We start from the raw sequence: 19,364 nt of genomic DNA on the forward strand, positions 1-19,364 counted from the left end.
CTCCTAGGAAGAAACTCTATTTCCTTGGTTTATTTATTCAAGTTCAGAGGATGCTGATATCCTTACTTGCAAAGCAACCACTGAATGCTCTTATATAGTAAGGAGAACTGTAGAAATGTCCAAGACAGAACATAGATAGGCCCAGGTCTCAGCAGAGTCAAGGCTGCATATTCATCCATGATAACCACTGGTGGCACACTGAAATACACCACACTAATGGCCAGCCTGTTCCTTTCCTTGTTGTGCCAAAGCACTCATAGGTAACACACAACTGCTTGGTAGCTTTTGATCTTTTCTGGTCAGGCCAGTACTGCAACCTGTTTTGGATTAACTCTTTGTCTGCTGGCTTTGTCCCTTCCTTTCAGACACTGTTCAGGTTTTGGCTGGGACACAGCCAGTTTTCTTCACAGCAGTTTGTGTTTTGAACTTGTGGCCAGAGCAGTGTTGACAGCATAAGGCCACCTCTGTTCATACATTATAATTTCATTGCATATATATGGATGACTTTGACAATCAATTTGCAAAAAAAAAAAAAAGAAAGGAGGCTTAGTATCTAGAGGGTACGTTTTCAAAGCTTTAAACAAGAGGTACACTCAATCCTTTTAGTGAGTTGTAGGATAAGTATACACACCACTTACAAGTGGATTTCAAAAGGCTCCATATTTTGAACACATTTAGGAAACAGATGAGACGAAATCATAAAAAAATCTAAAAAACAACCCTAGCAACACGTCAAACAGTGATTACTCCTTTCTATTCATTTATATACAGCAGTTTGTCAGCCAGCAGCAGTCATTAAGCATTGCCCCTTTTCCCCATTCTTCACCTGAGAAAGGACTATCCTATATCCCTATCTATTCATGTAAAAACTGATCAACAGTAGTTATATGTCTTTGTTAGAATTACTGCTGCTCAAAAGTGGCACTTCTTGGACAGATTTTATTGTTTTGGCTACTAACATAATTTCCTGTCCTGCTGAATCTTTTATTTCTTCTTCCCATGTTGTAAAAAGTACCCTGATATCTCTGTAAAAGACACATCACAGCATAACTGCATCCTCTGCATTAAAGACAGGATAGTGAAATGTAGGATCAGCATTTCTCTGACAGTGCCTGCACATCTTCTGGTGCAAGGTACAAAATACATTCAAATTTCTGAGGTTTTCATAAACGAAAACATCTTTTGGGGAAAATGTCCAAACAAACATTGTGGATGAGACATTTTCTTTGTTTACAGAACAGACTACATCATGAGGATCAAACTTACCCACTTCATATCTCACCAGTAATCTAAAAAACTCTGCATGTTTAGTAGTTCCCTGAAGATTTGCTTTCCTTATCTCTTCAATCTTGACAAAGGGACCATAAAATGTGCCAGGTAAAGGCAGCTTTCACAGTTACTAACCCAGATCACCTTATTTGAAAACAAATCAAAAGCACAAGTTCATTCCACAGAAGCTGTAAAACAGTTTCCATACAAAATTATTTTGGCCCAAGTAAAGTGACACTAAAGAAAGATAAGAATTCAACTATGCATCAGCTCAGATATAAACTAGCTGACATTCCTTACAGGTGTATTGTGTATCCATCATACCCAGATGAATATCCTCAGGCTAAGATATGTTGAACTACTAACTGCTTTCACTTAGGAGAACATGCACTGGCAATATATGATAAAGCATCTGAGGCAAAGTAATGGAAGAAAAAATTGGACACATGACTAATTTGCTTTTTACTTCATCTTGAATCAAATACCATGGTGAAATTATTGCACAGGACTACAGCTGCTGTTACTTTTCAGCAAATAATGAGCATTTTTACTACCACCAGTAAATATTTCAAAATCCAAACACATGGAAAAATCTAATATTTCCTTACACACATAATAACAATCCTATTAAAAGAAAAATTCCAGAAAAAACAAAAGAATTTGAAGCAATTCAACACTGACACTAATGACACATTTTAGATGTAGTAATAACTGTACATCCTTGAACCTTTTCAGTTTTATGGATAAAAGTGCAACTGAATGTTTAATTCTATACAGATTTTTTTTTTCAGTAAAGCTAGCACAAAAATGGTCTAACAGAACTTGGATCTTTAGTTCATTCCATAACTTCCTGTGCATTGCAAAGGCACAAGACCATAACTTATCAATATTCCATGACAGGTATGAAATGAACCTTATCAATGCTCTTAATGTCTCCTACTATGTAAGCTCAAAGATGAAGTCTAAAGCCTAAGTAGTTTGGACAGTGCAAGACAATGATCCTGAAATACAAGAATAAGTTACATTACACTTACAGAGCAACCTTGATGAAATACTATCAGAAGATATATCCTCCCCTAGAGTATCAACAAATGTTCCAGGAAATTGAAAAGTGTCTATTTTTTAAAAAAAGTTTGACAATTCCATTTTAATTCTTGTTGCATCTGGTGCCATTCTGAATGCACAGTGTATCACAGCATCTCTGGATGAAATAACCAAAGGGCAGAACAATGACAAACTCACAGCATTGCCCATGGAGAATCCTGCTTCAAACTCCCACCCAGGCAGAAAACATGGTACAGTAGCCAAGGATGGGCATTACCATTCACCAATAATACCCTCAGTTTCAAGCTCCCTTTAATTAATAATTAAGTTGTGCACAAACATTGCTTATTCCCAGTTTGCGGTGAGAATTATGTTGTTTCAATCCCTATTCCAAGCACTGAAGCTATCAAGTACCTCAGACTCCATAAGCCCTTCTTGCCATTATATGGAAATGGCTTAAGCACATATCCCAGGTCTAATAATTCTGAAGAAAACAATCTGACACATTAGTTTTAAAGGGACTGACTACAACTATAGAATTAAAATTGCATCAGGACATGATAGGCAATGAAGGAAAACATTTCCTATTACAGTGACTGAAGATGCTGAAGGTAGTGCTGAGACACTTTTGTGAACAGTGAGATTAGGAATGGGGAGTATTTAACATTTTTCATCTGTCTTGACTTGACTGATTACCTGGATATAAAAATTTTGGTTCACTATTTTCTAATTTCAAACTTGCAATGCTACTTCATGTCTCCATAGAGCCAAAATTCCTGATTTGCACAAATAGATTATTAATTGCTCAGAAAGGTGTTGAAACTTTAAGGTCTCCAGAGGCACCTTGACCCAAAAAGTTGAGTTAATATCACAAAAATCACTAATGGAACAGTAACTCAGAACAAAAGTATTGATTAGAAACACTTGATAATGTTGTGGCTAACCATAACGTATGTCCTACCCTAGGGCAGCTTCTGGCAGATGTGTGGTCATGTTTACTGGAAAGGTTTAATTTTTTCACATTTAGGCATATTTCTATTGTTTGAAAACAGACTAGGAATAGAGATGAAGGGAATTTCTTTTTAAACCTAAAGGAACATAAACCAACTAGAATTGTTGTAGAATACATTCATAGGAATGTAATCTACAAGTCATTTAAATGCACACTAGTAAATACCTGCAAATGATATGGTCGTCTTTTCTTTTACTTCAGAGCTATGTCAACATTAGGTTTCATTTTACTGCAAATGCTAGCAGTTAAAATAGCAGGTTTTGTACATACTATTAGAGAAAAGGTCTTTCTTTTCATTCTATGTGTAGTACCAAGGTATTAATTTGAAAGTTCTGTTTGTCTAATTAGGGAACTGGAGTTTTATATTGCCATTATAATGTCATTCCACAGCACATCTATTGTACCTCTAGCTACATGCTAGTGCATAAGTAAGCCATGCAAATCAGTGGTTCCAAGGATCAAACTTTGCCCACTGCATGAGAGGATTATGTCAGTTGAAGTGCTAAGAATCAGCCATTACACATCCTTTCTATGAAAATTTAAACCACTAAGACCTTCACTTTCAGTGTGTATTTCAGAAGCAACACAGCATTTAGAATAATTAAGCAATTAAGCAAAAGGCACCAACACAAGTGACTGGATGTTTAGGCTTCTCAGTGGGCTATAATTCTTGTGTATTTCCCACATTTATCAGTCATCACATTTGTCTAAATGCACACAGATTAGAAATTTCATTACTCAAAAACCTGCACCCCTAAACCACAAAGGCATTTGCTTCTCTGTCAAAGGAAGCAGCAGGTATTTGAAAAAGACTATTAGCTGACTTAGCAAACATGACAAAGGCATGGTAAGGTTACAGGGTAGCTGGTCAAGAGTGTCTAACTCCATATTACAGGATGGACCACAATTCAAAGGTCTGGAAAAATGGATGGAAGAGGCATTATTGACTGGTTAATAGTATTATCTTTCTATATTACCCAATCTGAATATATACCCATATATCTTTATTCTTAATCAACACAAAATATTTGTAAACTCAGTTTGGCATTTTCCTAGTGCAATTATTTCAGCACTGATTCAGCATTCCCCAAATTTGTCACCTCCCATATTTTCTATAGAACAATTCTATAGAACCCTCAGAATTTTAGTAATCCTATTACTAACAAAGCTATAACATTCATAGATTCTTAGTATTTTATAATCCCATTCAGGTATATAACTGCTGATTATTTTACTGTAATGAAGTTATGGACTGACAGATACTTCTACAGATAAGAATGAATAGTCTCTGAATAAGATTTGCAACATGGTCACACTTGGTATTTAGTAACACTTAGCCTAAAAATAATCAACAAAATATTAATCCACACCTAAATATCATTGGGAATTTCAGAGAAGCCTTTGTAGAGGAAAAGCAAAATATGCCTTTTGTGCCTGAAATCACAGGCAGGGTTGGAAAAAAATAAGACAAGAGTATTTTTCATCTTGCTGTGAAAGCACCAGCACGTTTAAAACCTCACTCATAACAGTAAATCAAAACCTCAGCAATGCTTGTTGAAACTGGCATTTAAGATAGAGAGTGAACAAAAAGACCTTTTAAAAATCAGTTTTAGGGAATATATAAATTGTTTGAACACTGCCATGGACAATCAGTTTTAACAGCATATGTCCAACAGCCTAGTTACTTGCTGTTCTGGGAGCCTGCCAAAGAAAGATCCATCCAGAAATTACGAGGGGGGAAAAAAACCAAGAGAAAATGGGTAACAGCACATAACTTATGTACATCTCTAGCTATTCTAAAGCTTTTGCATCTAGCATACATCATCATAAAATCAGTACTCCTGACCAATCATCTTTTTAATAGAGAAATACTTTTTTTTAAAAGCCTGGAATTCCCTATTGACAAACAGTGCAGCAACACATATAAGATTTATCCTACTGTGCAACTTTCCCCAGGAGCAGCTGAGAATTATTAATGATACAAACATCACTGAACCACTGAATGATGTAAGACCACCTACATTTTATAGATAGAGAAGAGCAGAGGCCATAAACCAAATCAGCAGGAAACCTTACAGCACAATTAATATCTCCTAAAATATATTCTTGTTTTAGATTCTAGGAAATGTTTCACTGGAAGATAATATTTATTAAAGCAGCAGCTATCTCCATTTCTCAGATTATTATTTCTGACAGACACTGGTTACCAAGGGTTCAGTTCACTTTTTAATAAAGACCTCTGGTGAGACCAGCTTGAGAGCACCTATGTGGATTCTTTTGAAATAAAGCTGTGTCTGCCCCAAGAAAGCCTGGTCTGGGTGTGTGCTAACAAGCAGGGTTTTGGTTCAGCCACTAAGAGAAAATCTTCAATATCTAACAGCAGGCCTAACTTCAGATGTTCAGCCCAGAGCAAGCAAACCCAGCATGGGGCAGCAGCCAGCTCCACTTCAGTGGCTCTCACAAGCTGGTCCTACTCAGCACCTTTGCTGCTCCTCACACCACGAGCTGCAGCCTTGTGGCTCCTGCCCTGAAGGAGCCAAGTGAGGGAGCGGCTCCCGAGGGCAAAGGCAGTCCTGGGGCACCGCAGGGCCCGGCTCAGCCACACTCAGCCAGGCCTGCCCTGCCCCGCTGGCTCATCCAGCACATCTGCCTGGGAATTCAGGTTGGTCCAGAAATATACTTTTGCTTTTCCAAAGTGAAATGCATTAGAGACACCCTAAATCCAGGCCTGTCTCCAATATCTCATGATATCCCAGTGCCCACCTGGCCAGTTAAAACACTTGCCCTCCACAGAGAGATTTATGGATATGAAACAAAGGGAGAAGGAGTTTTGTAGCCCATGAGCACTAAGAACAGGGAGCTCTAATTTTCACTTTCAGGACTATTTATTTCTTTTACATTTAGAATAGAAAGGATCAGATGAATACCTTAATTGGAAGGCCTCAAACAGGACAGATACAAGACTGCAGCTTTCCTCTGGTGCAGTGTGTTGCATGTTACCAGCCTGAGACAGACCATGACCACCACTGTGAAGTGCTGAATTCAGGGAATGAGCCTGGTGATGGCAATCAGGGATGCCACACTGCACAGCAATAGACTGAGCCTGTCTTTTTTGGCAGCTGACTACACTCCTTTACTGTACCTGTGTCTCAAAGCCAGGACTGCAATTAAAGCTGAGACTGAAGAATCCTCTGAGTTCCTTGGAAAAGGAGAATTTATCAAGACATTTTAAAATTTATTTAGATGTATCGTGTAACAAATCAGTTTGTCCTTACAGGACCTAAGCATTTAGGACTCTTCTTCCTTGTTTTCCTTGGCCTTTTGGAAGGATTTTTTTTGGCTTTTTAATTTTTGTCTACATAAACATTTCCAGGAACAATGGCATGTCAAATCTTAAACTTGTACTTCCTTTAACATAATACTTCTAGTACTGTAACCTGTGTTTATCCTACTAGACCTGATTTACACAACTCTTCTCACACTTCCTAGTAGTCAGTGGCTACACTCATCTAAACACTGCATTGTGAATATCTGCAACAGCAGATATTTACAGAAAAGGCATTGCAAAAAACATACAAGAATACTGAAGTGTTACTTAAAAATAACATTAGTTTCTGGACAGATGTGCAAGAGCTTAGTTTCATATTAGTCCATGTAAGCCTACATAATCTCCTGAAAATCCAGAATCTAAAATATATGCTTTGTGCATCACTGCATACTCATTTGACCAAAGGTTTGATAACATGCTTTGGTTTGATATGGATGACTGAAATTCTAAAGAAACTATGTGCAGCAACAAGCTTAGAGAAATGTACAATTTATGGTGAGATTTGACAAATGCTCTGTACTTTTCTGAGAGCTTTTATACCACAGGGGATAGTGGAGTGAATATGAGTGGTAAAATATCTGCTGGTTTTAATAAAATCTAAGTCATACAAATGATGGCTGCACTGAATCTCCAACCCTTACAAGGTACTCGCCCCTCCAGGCACTGTCATTACCCAGTACTCTTTGCACTTCCAGTTGTAAGAGTCCTACAAAATGAAATGCTCATATTTTATTTTTCATAAGTTATGCTTTCACCAGTCCAGCTACTCAAGTCTGCATTAATTCTGTTTTTATGTAGCAGACAGTCCAATAGGAGTGACTTTTCAGTGTGCCTAATGCCTCCCCTTAAACCAAAGGTTCATTTACAACTGTCCAGAACCACACCCTTTAGATGCCAAGCAGACTGCATAGAGGCACACCTCTCTAAAGAAGTGGAAAATATCTCAATAAATGAAAGAAATTACTGTGAACTTCCAGGGAAGAGCAGACATTTCCCATCTGTTCACACTAGTGTGTTACTATTTATAGAAGCTACTTTGACATTAAGGACTTCTCAAGTGATACAGTCAGGCCTAGCAGAAGGATGTTCCCTTTCTGCAGAGTGGAATCTGGCCCTACGTTACAACAAAGCTGAAATGAATTGGAGCTTCACAATTTATATTTAACAGAACAGTGAACAAGGTGCAATATTAATAAAGTTTGCAATATTAATAATAAAAAAATCCTAATCACATTTTTCACAAACCTCACCAAGAAACAAAATTCTAGGAAAATCATAGACATCTCTATGCTATCTCTGCATGTCTTATTCTCCCTGACTAGCATAAGTAATATGAATTACAAAATACCTGGCTGAATGCAGCAATATTTCCTTTTTGCCATGACTGTCCAGTGTTAAAGCTGAATATAAAACATTTCATTACTTTAACACTTACTTTAGGCTTCAAAACTAGTGCATTTCAAATAAACTTTTGGTGAAAGCTTTATTTCATGTCTCAACAGTAACAAAGTCTATTATAATAACATGCATGAGATCTAGAGGTTCAGCAGAAAGATGATTGTATCCTTTATATCCACAGCAGGGAGATAGCTATTTCCTCTCCTGTCAGGATGATTTTATTCAATAAATGAAGAAAATATGAATCTTAAAATGCATTTGGTTTTTTCCCTGCATCTCAAGAAACAGCAGAAATCTTAGGAAATTAAGAACATTAACTCCACTATAGATATTAAAATACCAGGCATTTTGGAACAATGAACTGAATCTCTTGAACAAAGAATATTGTAAATATTCCATACTTGGGATGGTTAAAATCAAGAAGGTCTCTCCTCTCTCTTCCCTATAACTTTTTGCTCCCTCCTCCATCTTTAGTTTGTACCCATCTTCCTTTTACAGAGAAGTTTATTAATTGTTCTGTGTAGACAAGGATTCATGCAGTTTATATCCAAAGACAAACTCAATCTAATTTTGGTAAATTAATTAGCAGGAAAAAAATTATCTACTGGGAATTTGAAAAACTGAAGTTTAAGCAGAAGGGATTTGAAAGAACGAAGTACCAGGTATAAACAAGGAAAAAGTTTAAAAAAAGTCAGGTCATTCTCTGTATTATGCTTTTTCATAAGCCATAGTGAACAGTACAAGTAGTACCACCAATAGAACAGGGTCTACCTAGGAGGTTCAATAACCTCATCCATAAGTTCAGAGCCAAAATTTTTGGTTTTCATTTCCATCTGATGCCTTATCTGAATCACCTTCTCAATCTCTTGAGTATATTTTCCTAAATTATAACAGGAAGAGTAGAAGTAAGGTAAAATTTAACATGAAATCCTACATTTTCCTTAGAAAGTTCAGTGGTCCTAATTTCAGAAAATGCAACTGCAGCAGGAAAGGACCAGAAAAGAAAAATGGAGTTTAGTCTCTGGCAGCACTATAGAGCCAATGGTACTGTGGTGACTAATAATGACACTGAAGACTTTCAGGAGGTTCTCATTCACTGTAAATTTTTGCATCAACACTGTAAAACAACAAACAGTATCAGGATAGGTTACAGTAACTATGTGCTCTCTAATGAAATTGTTTCATGGTATAAAACCAGAAAATCTAGCAAAGCAAAACTCACATAAAAGACTATGATTAACTCTCACATTTGCTACCTTCTGAACTGTATTTTTTTTTAAAAGAGACACTGACAGCATCAGGAAACATGACACTGTAGTGAAATCCACAACACAGACTGAGCAGGTGTCATGACAAGATGAGAACAGAGCAAAGCACCACAAACAGTGATAGTGGGTGAGGATGAACCAAGCATCACTAAGCATAAAGAACAATGAAAGAGTGAAATTGTTCTATTTTCTCACCCCAAGTTTCTCAACTGCTTCATTCAAAGCCCCTTCTAATAAGCAAGTAATATAGAAATATTTCAATTATACAATTTAGGATGAAGTCAACCATGATAATAAAAACCACAAGGCCAGACCTAGATGATGTAGGTTCTATTAACATGGGATGTGTTCACCTGCTGATTTTAAACAGAGTTCTTCTTGCATTACCCTAAACCAATGTGGATTTAAGATCTCCATAATCACATTTAGCAAGGCACTGTATGCAAAGCAACAAAAGCAGTTATTCAGTAGGGTTTATGAGGCATACAGGGTCACATCTGGTTGACTTTTTTTATTTGGTGTTTAGGTCAACTTTATAGACCTACATGTAAGTATATTTAAATGCACATTCCCTACATTGCTTGAAGGGCCAGCATATGTCCTCAATTTTCCCCCCTCTGCATGTACATTTGTCTCAATCTATGCCCAGTGCTCCTGGGAGGATAAACACAGTTTCAGTTATCTTCCATCAGTCGTATTTATCCTTGGTCATCAAATAAGAGGTTTCTAATCCCTACAACTAACAGCTCAATATTCTTCTTCCATTATCATTTATTATTACATGCAGGCAATGAACATGCATGTTTAGGCACTGAGCTTAAGCAGGATCCTATAAGTTGTAAATACATTCTGGGGAGCTGTTGAAAGGAAATCAGAAAGGTGCATTACCCAATAAAGTGAGATCATAAAACCATACACTTTAGTCACTTCAAAGAAATTAATGTACTTCCCCAGACTCCTTTTGTAAAATCCCAATCTTCCAAATAAATGATCTGTGAAATAAGCCTCTATCTAAATTAGTCTATAACCTTCAAGTCCTTCCCCCACCAAAATCTCAAGTCTTTAACATGACCACATTCCTCTCATAAAGTAATCTCTTAAGTTTCATAGGTTCACTCCTCAAGGAATATATCACAAAGGAACAGTACAATTTCCCCTCTATTTAATTTAGGTTTATGAAAAACATCACAGGAAGGTCCAAAGCACTATTAGACTGTGGAGAACTGATTGCCGTTGCAAAATGCAGCAGTCTGATACTGCAAGCATCCTCTCAAGAACATGCCTCTCCTACCCAGTGTCTAACTACTGATTTGGCTCATCCCCAAACTTATCAGAAGCTATGAAACTGCAATCAGTATCCCTAATAACTTACACCACTAAAGGCCCTGGTGTACAGCATTCAGTGTGGAAAACATGAAGTGGAAGAAAGCACCACTTGTACACTATTTCTCACATGCCATTTCTTTATAACACCACTTATTATTATTCCAGATACACATTTAACTTCTCAGAAAAAATTCTTCTGTAGTTTACAAGGAGAGGAACCCACACTGTGCTGGAACATGTAACTGCAATGGGAGCATTTGATTTTATACCACAGACATAAGTCACTTGCTAATTGGATTCTTACATTTGGACATCAACCTTTCATCTCATGCCTCATTGCCCAGGAAACAGTTGCATTTGTTCTTGGCTCCCTAATTGTGATATATGTATCTGATAGTAAAGCAGTCATTCATTCAGACTCACCTGATGCTTTAGACTTTCCCATCTGAAGTGGAGCCTGAGGACCTGAAAGGTGTTTTGCCAGTCAAGTGTCCTTCTCCTCACCGCTTCCTTTAGGTGATGTTCGCAGAAAAAGTAGGACATCAGTGACCATTGTGTCCCATAGCTCCAAGTGAGACAGGTAGAACATGAATAAGCAAATCTACATGAGTGGATAAGGAAAAAAGTTAACTTCAATAAATTTTTGCACAGTTAATAAATATTTAATGAAATAATTATGCAAGAATCAAATTTCTAAAATTGATTGGTTTAAAAACCACAGGGTAGAATCCCACAAGCAACGACATCCACAGATGCATCCACAAAAGCCAGCACAGCTCCAAACGAGAATACATAGAAATAAAATGGTAAATTCAGACACACAAACAACACAAATTTATCCAGTGATTAAAATAAAGAACTACTCTTTTGCTTATCCAAACAGGCACAATTAATTAGCACTGCACATTTTTTTTAACTGCAGTTCTTTGAGGTAAAAAACTCAAGATGTTTTGGCAAATAAACATGAACACTTAAGAAATCATGACCTAAATATTGATATTGCACCAACAGAAAAAAAAAAAGACTACATTAATCAGATGAATTATTCATTCCTCAAGTTATAGGAACTAGGATGATACATATCCAGGAATTTCACTTTAATAATTTTTAGGCAAACTAAAATGCCAGCTTTTAGCATTTTTACGTAATTCCATGCTTTGCTATGATTAGCAAATCTTTATAACTTTAAAAGTAGTCACTACTCCTAAAAAGAGAATTTGCTAGCAGTTAGTGCCTCAAAATTAACAAAGTAACAGGAGCAAACCCATTAATAACTTAGCAAATAATATATTGCTAAATATCAACTTTTACTTGGCACCCATCTCTCTTTAAAAAAACTGTGACATGGAAGCAAAAGTGCCTGTCCTTAGTTATGAAGTCCCTGCAGCAAGTCAGTGCCTAAACTGGTTTATTTTTGATCTTAGAAGTTCCAGCTTCATCTCATTCATTGAGTTGCTTCATCTCTACCAGTTATGAAGTTCACAAAACAAACAAAAAGCCACAGAGCTCCATTTCCAAAATGTGGCCACAGCAACACTGCCTTTCCAACCAGCTGCCAGTGGTCACAGGCTCTTGAGGCACGAGGGCAGTGCCCAGCACACACCCCCCAGCCCAAGCCCAAGGTGGGATTGTTTGTTTGTCACACCGTGCCAAGCAGAACCCCTCGGGCCGGGGCACAGCCCAGGGCTCTCGCTCCATCCCATGTCCAGCCAGACTCCCTGTGCCAGGGCTGACAAGCTGAGAAGGTGGGGGGGAAAAAAGGGAAGGATGCTTTCCTGCAGGAAATGCATGGGCTGAGGATGGTGCATCATTACTTCAGATTAACCTGCATTTTCCCTGCCCTAAGATAGCACTGAGGTCTGTCTCATCACCTGCTCTTCAGCACTGGCTCTGCCCAGCCCCTGTCCTCAGCCCTGGGCAGCTCTACAAGAAGACAGCAGTGCCATATAACCTGTATTTAGGAAAATCCCTGATCACAGACTTCCATTCAGAGATCTTTTTTTTAATAGGAATACAGTTTGAAAATATAAACCTTCAGATATCCTCCATAAATACACAAGAATTACTTTAATGGGGCAACAAAAACTTTATCAGCTGAAGTCTGGCCTTGTAACTCCTACAAGGACTTATAGGATTAAATTTGGTGTCTTTTTAAAGTCTCACCACTGTATAATTCTTTACTTTTAAGCCTCTTTTTCACCTTCTTTCAGTCCCAGAAGTTCCCTCAAACCATGCAAATGCATTTTTGAAGCATGGATTAGGTCTCTCATATTTCACAAAAAGTCTACTAAATTATTTTTTCAGCTTTGTTCTAAGCTAATATTGCAAAGTCTTTCAATGAACTGAACAGATCTCTATTCTGTTCAAACAAATCTACACCAATATTAACATTTTAAGGATTTAGGTAAAATATTACCAGTACACATATTGCACATCCAGTGTTCGTCCCACAGCAGCAAAGCAAAACCATCTTTTGGATCCCCTGCTGTATTGCAGGTCAGAATCATACTTAAGTTCCTTCCTTCTGTTTTGTATAACATTATCCATAAATCTTTCACCCTTTTTTTTTCCAGATTTACTACAGTCAGTAGTAATCACTTAAATCTACAATCAACCTGTCTCACACCACAGCTTTTCTCCCTACAGAAAGGGCTGAATAACACCAAGGACCCTGAACCTCATCTGCACTCCCAAACTTGCATCACAAAATTGGAAACCATTTCACAAAGTGACTCACTTTATAAACCTCTATAATTTGATTTAACCCTGTGAGATGAGGCTCTCGCTGTGCTGGTGACCAAGCAAGGCCACTTGTGCAGCAGCACTTGGCTGAGCCCCCGAGAAGGGGCCAGCACCTTCCTTGTCCCTGGAGGAGCCTGGCAGAGCTGCAGAGGGAGGCAGGCCGGGCAGAGCCTCACCTGTCACACACCTGAGAGGCTGCAGAGGTTGCTCTGTCCCAGCCACCAGCTCTGCACTGGGGACACACCTGAACTCAAGGCAACACCAACAAGACCAAAATATCTCTTTTCCCCCCATGTCAGCAGGTGTGGTGGGCCACCAGCCTTTCAAATTATCCCAGATTTTGCTTCTAAGTTAACTTTTTGACAGGCAGGCCACTCATATTTTGTATTTAGTCAGAACAGAACTACAGCATTAAATTATTTGCAATTAAAATCACACTCTAGTTCTGGTTTTACGTCCAGTTCTGTAGGAGAGATCTTACACTCTAATCAATGTGCTTTAATAACATTTTATTTTGAACTCCTTAATAGATCTTATTTGCTTTTATAAATTATGTCCACTTTTTTCTGCCTACAGGGTCTATATTCTGCAACTTAAATATTTGATTCTAATCCTATTAAAACAAACAAATCTATAAGCATTTAAAGACTGGTTAAAAAAAGAAAAACCCTCACATTTCTGGACTGCTAAAACCACTGCACAGCTATACGTTTTATGTCTCTCAAAAAATTGATTTTTAGAGCTTTGCCAGGAGCCTTTGCAGTGCTTAAGACAAATAGATTGTATTACTGAATCCAGCCCTCAGGAATCTTACTTCAAAATAAATCAAAACCAGAACCACTCTTTCCTGCAGGCCCACTAAAAACTTGTGTAGAAAAAATAATTAACAGCTTCACAAAAACAAAATAAGTTTCGTGTGACTAGAGCAGTGTATAGAACACTAATAGCATGTTTATATTAGCTAAATGGAAAATGAAGATAACAAAAATACTAATAACCCTTGTGTACAAGGACAGTCATCTCCAAGTAGGAAAATTAATTAATGAGTTATTGTGCAAAACTGTCATTTTTATGTAGCTGTCAACTGCTTCAGATTCATTTTTTCCAAGGTCTGGAAAATGAGGTCAAGATCAGTTTCTGCCATTAATTCAGAGAAAACTGTTGTAAAAAAATCACAGACTTTCTGAAAAGCAAGCATTTCCTGTAGGCTCATTAATATTCTAGTTAGGAAAAAAAAATCCATTTCAAAGTTCAAAATAAAGGGTCACATCATTCAGCCATAGGAAACCATCAGCATTTACATAGTTACAGAAAGCTCCCTCACTGCTACATAGATATACAAGTACATTATATAGGTCACTATATATGACTATATATAGTCACCAAACCCATGGGTTTAGTGACTTCTATTGTCCCACACCAACATGTATAGACAATTAATACAAATGAGCTAAACCTTTGCTCTTCTGTAGCTGTGCAGCCCCCAAGCTGGTGTCAGTGCAGCTGCTTGTTCCCTCCCTTGCACTGCTGCCCACAGCTGTGCACAGCACTCACCTCCCACACACAACTCGGGGCTGCCCTGCAGCCACAGCACCCCCGGCTGGGCGGGCTCCCTGCCCCACCTCCTGAGCACATGAAAGCTCTTTGCACTCCTTTGTTCCAGCTGGCTGTGCTCCTCCCACCAAGCCATCATATCACTCATCATACAAAACCACCCTGTTCACCTGCCACAGCCCCATGACCAATACAAGATGTTTGTGAGCATCTGCAAGAAGCAGCTGCATCAATTTCTGCCTGCCAGGAAAATCCTGCTGGGGAGGCTTGAACCAGAACACTTGTGGAAAAAGATATAAACATTAGAATGGGAAGGAGAGACATAAAAGGCTTTAATACTTGGTATTATGGGCATAGTAGCTGATTTTAGATTTTTGCTTCTATTATCAACAGTACTCCAGATTGTTCTTACTGCATAAAGAATATATTGTTCAGTTTCCTATGCAAAATGCAGATGAAAGAATACAAGAGCATTCCTTGAAAACTGTAACTTTAAACCATTATTTCAATTTCCACTGTACAGGAAACTGTGGCTGGTTTTATTGTTGTTGCTTCACCTGTCCTCACCCATTCAAATTGCCAACAAATCAATTCAAGACCCTGACTTTACCTATCTGCCTGCCAGATTTGTCATCTAGGGGGAGAGATCAGCTGAAAAACCCAGTGAGACTCTGATGTTGAGCACAGTTTCCTAAGAAAGTTGCTTTTCATGGAAAGTATAACAATAGTGGTTTGGCCTATCTATCAGCTTGGGAATTAATACGGCCTCAGAGCGTACAAAGTTTGGCCCTCCACAGCTTTAGCTATTCATATTTACCTCTAACTTTAGTTTTAGCTTGAATCTCTGAGGCTCCTGATTTGTGTTAGCTGTGTTAGGTCAGATTTCCTGTCTCTGCTGTAAATGACAATCCATTTTCATCAAGCAGGGGTTGCTGAGGTCCTCTTGACCCAATCAATTAGAGAACTTATTTTTCTTGTGGCCAAGCTACATTTTCCTTTCATCCATTTAACCAGCCTACATACAGCCTCTATGAGGGGAACATGAGAGCCACAGCTTGGGGCTTTTATTTGCTCTATGACTTTTCAAAAGGTACTAAGTTGCATGTATAAAACTATAGCTCCCTAGGATGCATCCAGAAAGCTCCAAACAGCTTCTGAGAGTGCAGGAAAAGCAACTGGACCCAAAGGGTGTTATGTTCCACTTCTGCAAAACCAGGTCAGTGCTACACACCCATCCACCACTGACTGTGAGGTCGTGCACTGTGGTATTAATAGTAGTTACTTATGTAGAGGTGAGTCAGTGCAGTTTATCTGTCCAGTTTTTTCTATGTGCAATATTCACTACTGCAGAAATATTACACTGATATTTAGAACTAGATTATTTTTTCTACATAAAGCTAAGCACATTTTAAAAAGGAGATAATCATGTCTTTCTATTGAGAATCAATATTCATCCCTGTAATTTTCACACATCACCAATTCATATCTCAGTTCCATTTGCCATAAGTTTTACCTCAAACCAAACTCCCCAGACTTCTGAGATCTACACAAAATCCTTGCTGCACCACTTCCCTCACAGATGCCCCAGAGCATTACCTATGCCATCACACCAAGCACTGCTTTCCAGAGGCCATCTAAGCCTTCCTCACTTCATCATCAGGACACTGACTTCACTGTCCCCACAGAGGATGCAGCATCTATCCCACTAACTGGAAAACTCAGCAGTGGACCAAGAACCAGCTCTGGCCTGGGCCAGACAAGTGCTGTAGTGTGTTTAAGAAACCAGCCTCTTCTTTGCAGTGCCTGATAAATCACAAATGCTGCTAGTGCTTTGTACTTCCAGATAAAAAAGCTAGTAGACATCCTACAATCTGGTCTTTAAAACTTACATGTAGGTGATTTTTCACACTTAGATTGGGTGTTAGAATCTGAAGTTTTAATCTTCCATTTTATTTAATGTGTCAAAGCAGAAAATACCATAGTATGAGCAGAAAAAGCTGAGATAGGAAAAAGCCAAGTCTTGTTGCACATCTGATGCAGATGAGCATGTTTTGACTTGTGCAAATCACAGCCCCTCTTCATTCAGATTTAAAATAATGATGAAGATTAAGTAAGTCACTGTTCTGATGTTTTATTATGGAATGGTATTAATTTCAGTCTGTATCTGCATTCAAAAAGAAAAAATCTTACAAAAATATTTTATCCCCTTCAATTATTTTTTTAAAAGATTATTTCTGGTAAAGAGTGAATCCAACACTTTTTTTTTGGTCACTAGACAAAAACTGCTTTCTTCTTTTGTAAGAAGCAGTACCAGCTCTCAATTTCTGTAATGAGCTGTACAGAGGTGGTGAAAATGCAATGAAGAAACAGGACCAACATTCAACACTAGTCACTCCAATTTTCTGTAACATTCCTGAGCACTCAAAGTTTCCTATTTCAGATCAATGCATAAATTAGATTTAAATTTTATTGTGACTTTCACTATGTTCCCAGAAGCACTCACAGCTGTAATTTGCCATTTTAGCCTAAATGAAAGGAGGACATTTTGCTCTCATTGAACCACATAACCTCATTGACTTCAGTGAAACAAAGAGCACAAGAATCAGTCAAACCTAAGTGCAATTACAGGATGTACACAGAACGCTGCATGTGCTATTTATGATGTGATCACATTTTGGAGTGAAAGGCAAAGCTAATCCTGCTACATTAGAACAACAAGATAATTTCATCAAAGGATCAGCAGTAACATGTGATGTGTTACTGAGTTCTGCTTTAGTGTTTTTCATTTGTTAGCATTTTAATTTGGTACTGTTTGTTAGCATTTTACTTTGCTACTGAACAAAATGAACAAGTTCACAAAAAAATATTAACACTACCATAGCAGCATGCTGCAAGGTAAAAAGATGGCTGCAGCACATGTCCTCCTGTTTAACTTAAATCAGGGAATGGAAAAGGAAATCTTATGACTTTTCTTGGAAATATTTTCTACATGGAGAGAACACATACAGGCATGCTCTGAAATTAACCAACAGTGTTTCAAGGCAAACATTAGAATATTAATTAATGAGTACAATTTAGGCTTGTTGCAACTCCAGTGACTAGATATAACTGCTCCAGTCTCTTCAGGCCACCTTTAAAGGCTGAATTTTCACATCCCCATACCCAAGTCCTGAAGAACACACACAGCAGCCACTTCACCTCCTCCTAACCCAGCCCTCAGTCCTGTTCTGCCTCTTCAGCTTATCATGGGTCACATGTATATCAAAGCAGTCATGATACAATGGCTTCATAAAACCACCCAGAATTCACAAGTTGCATCTTTATAAAGTCCCCAACTGCCAGACAATAGTGTAAATGTATAAAAATATCCACACAGGCATTTTGCATTATAGCTCAGCAACAGAAAATTACAGTCATTATAAGTAATGAAGTCTCTGTCAGGCTTCAGTGATGGGAAAACTGAAAGACTCTTAAAGAGAACATCCCTCTGCCTTCCCCACACACACATCCATTTACTGGTGCTTCCCAACATGGGCACAGCCTGACAGTGAGGAGAAGCAAGGAAGTAGCTGCTCCACCCACCACATCTCTCAGACACTGCAGGGTGAAGATCCCTTTGGGAATCAAACTTTAGGAGAGGTTCAAAGCAAACAATTCCTGCTCTGTGAGCCAACAGCAGTGGTGTAGAGAGCAGCTGCAGACTTGAAAGCTTCTGCTGCTCCAGCATGCACAAGGCAAGTCCTGTAACTGGGGATCTACAGCTCTGGGGGATGTGTCCTTTGCCCATCCTACATCACTGATGCAAATCCTCATGGACATTGGATTACTATGTTCTCTTCTCTATGCTTTCTACTAAACCATGTTTAAGGATTAAAAAACAAAGGATTAAAAACAGCTCCAGTAAGGCTCCAATGATAACGTGAAACAAACATTCAAAGTGCTTTAGAGAATATATGCAGAATTCAGACCCATTTTCCTTACACAGAATTGAGAAGAATAAAGCAGGGCACAGTAAGGACAAGTCAGCTTGCAGACACAACCTCAACTGGCTAAAGCAAATCAGCTTTCCATGTCCATCATCTGTGCTGGAACCACATGGCTGTGGCTGGCCACAAAGTAGAAACAGAAGACCAGATCCGTCTGAGTAACACTGAGTAACAAAACAGATGGCACAGCTTCCACAAGTCTCCAATTTTGCAGCACAATTTTATATCCTGAAAGCAATGACACTTTTTTTACTGGCAAGTTAGCCATATCCTCCTTTCACTCCATTCTGCAAAATTACCTGGCCATGAATAGGAAGATTTTTAAAATATGAAAACTCTAAAAACACGAGAAGTAACATCTCAAGCCTGGATTTAAATAATGTTGTATGCTGAAATGTCTTTTTGTTTTATCAGAAGGTTTTAAAAAGCCAAGTACC

At 38.3% G+C, this 19,364-nt stretch overlaps 1 protein-coding gene across 5 annotated transcripts in view; it reads left to right on the plus strand.

The window, feature by feature from the left end:
• The window catches only part of B3GALT1 (beta-1,3-galactosyltransferase 1), a 171,535-nt gene that overhangs the window by 128,265 nt on the left and 23,906 nt on the right, over positions 1 to 19,364 (plus strand). The window lies entirely within an intron of this gene.

The sequence above is a fragment of the Melospiza melodia genome, chromosome 8, assembly GCF_035770615.1.
Source record: "Melospiza melodia melodia isolate bMelMel2 chromosome 8, bMelMel2.pri, whole genome shotgun sequence".
Taxonomy (NCBI): Eukaryota; Metazoa; Chordata; class Aves; order Passeriformes; family Passerellidae; genus Melospiza; species Melospiza melodia.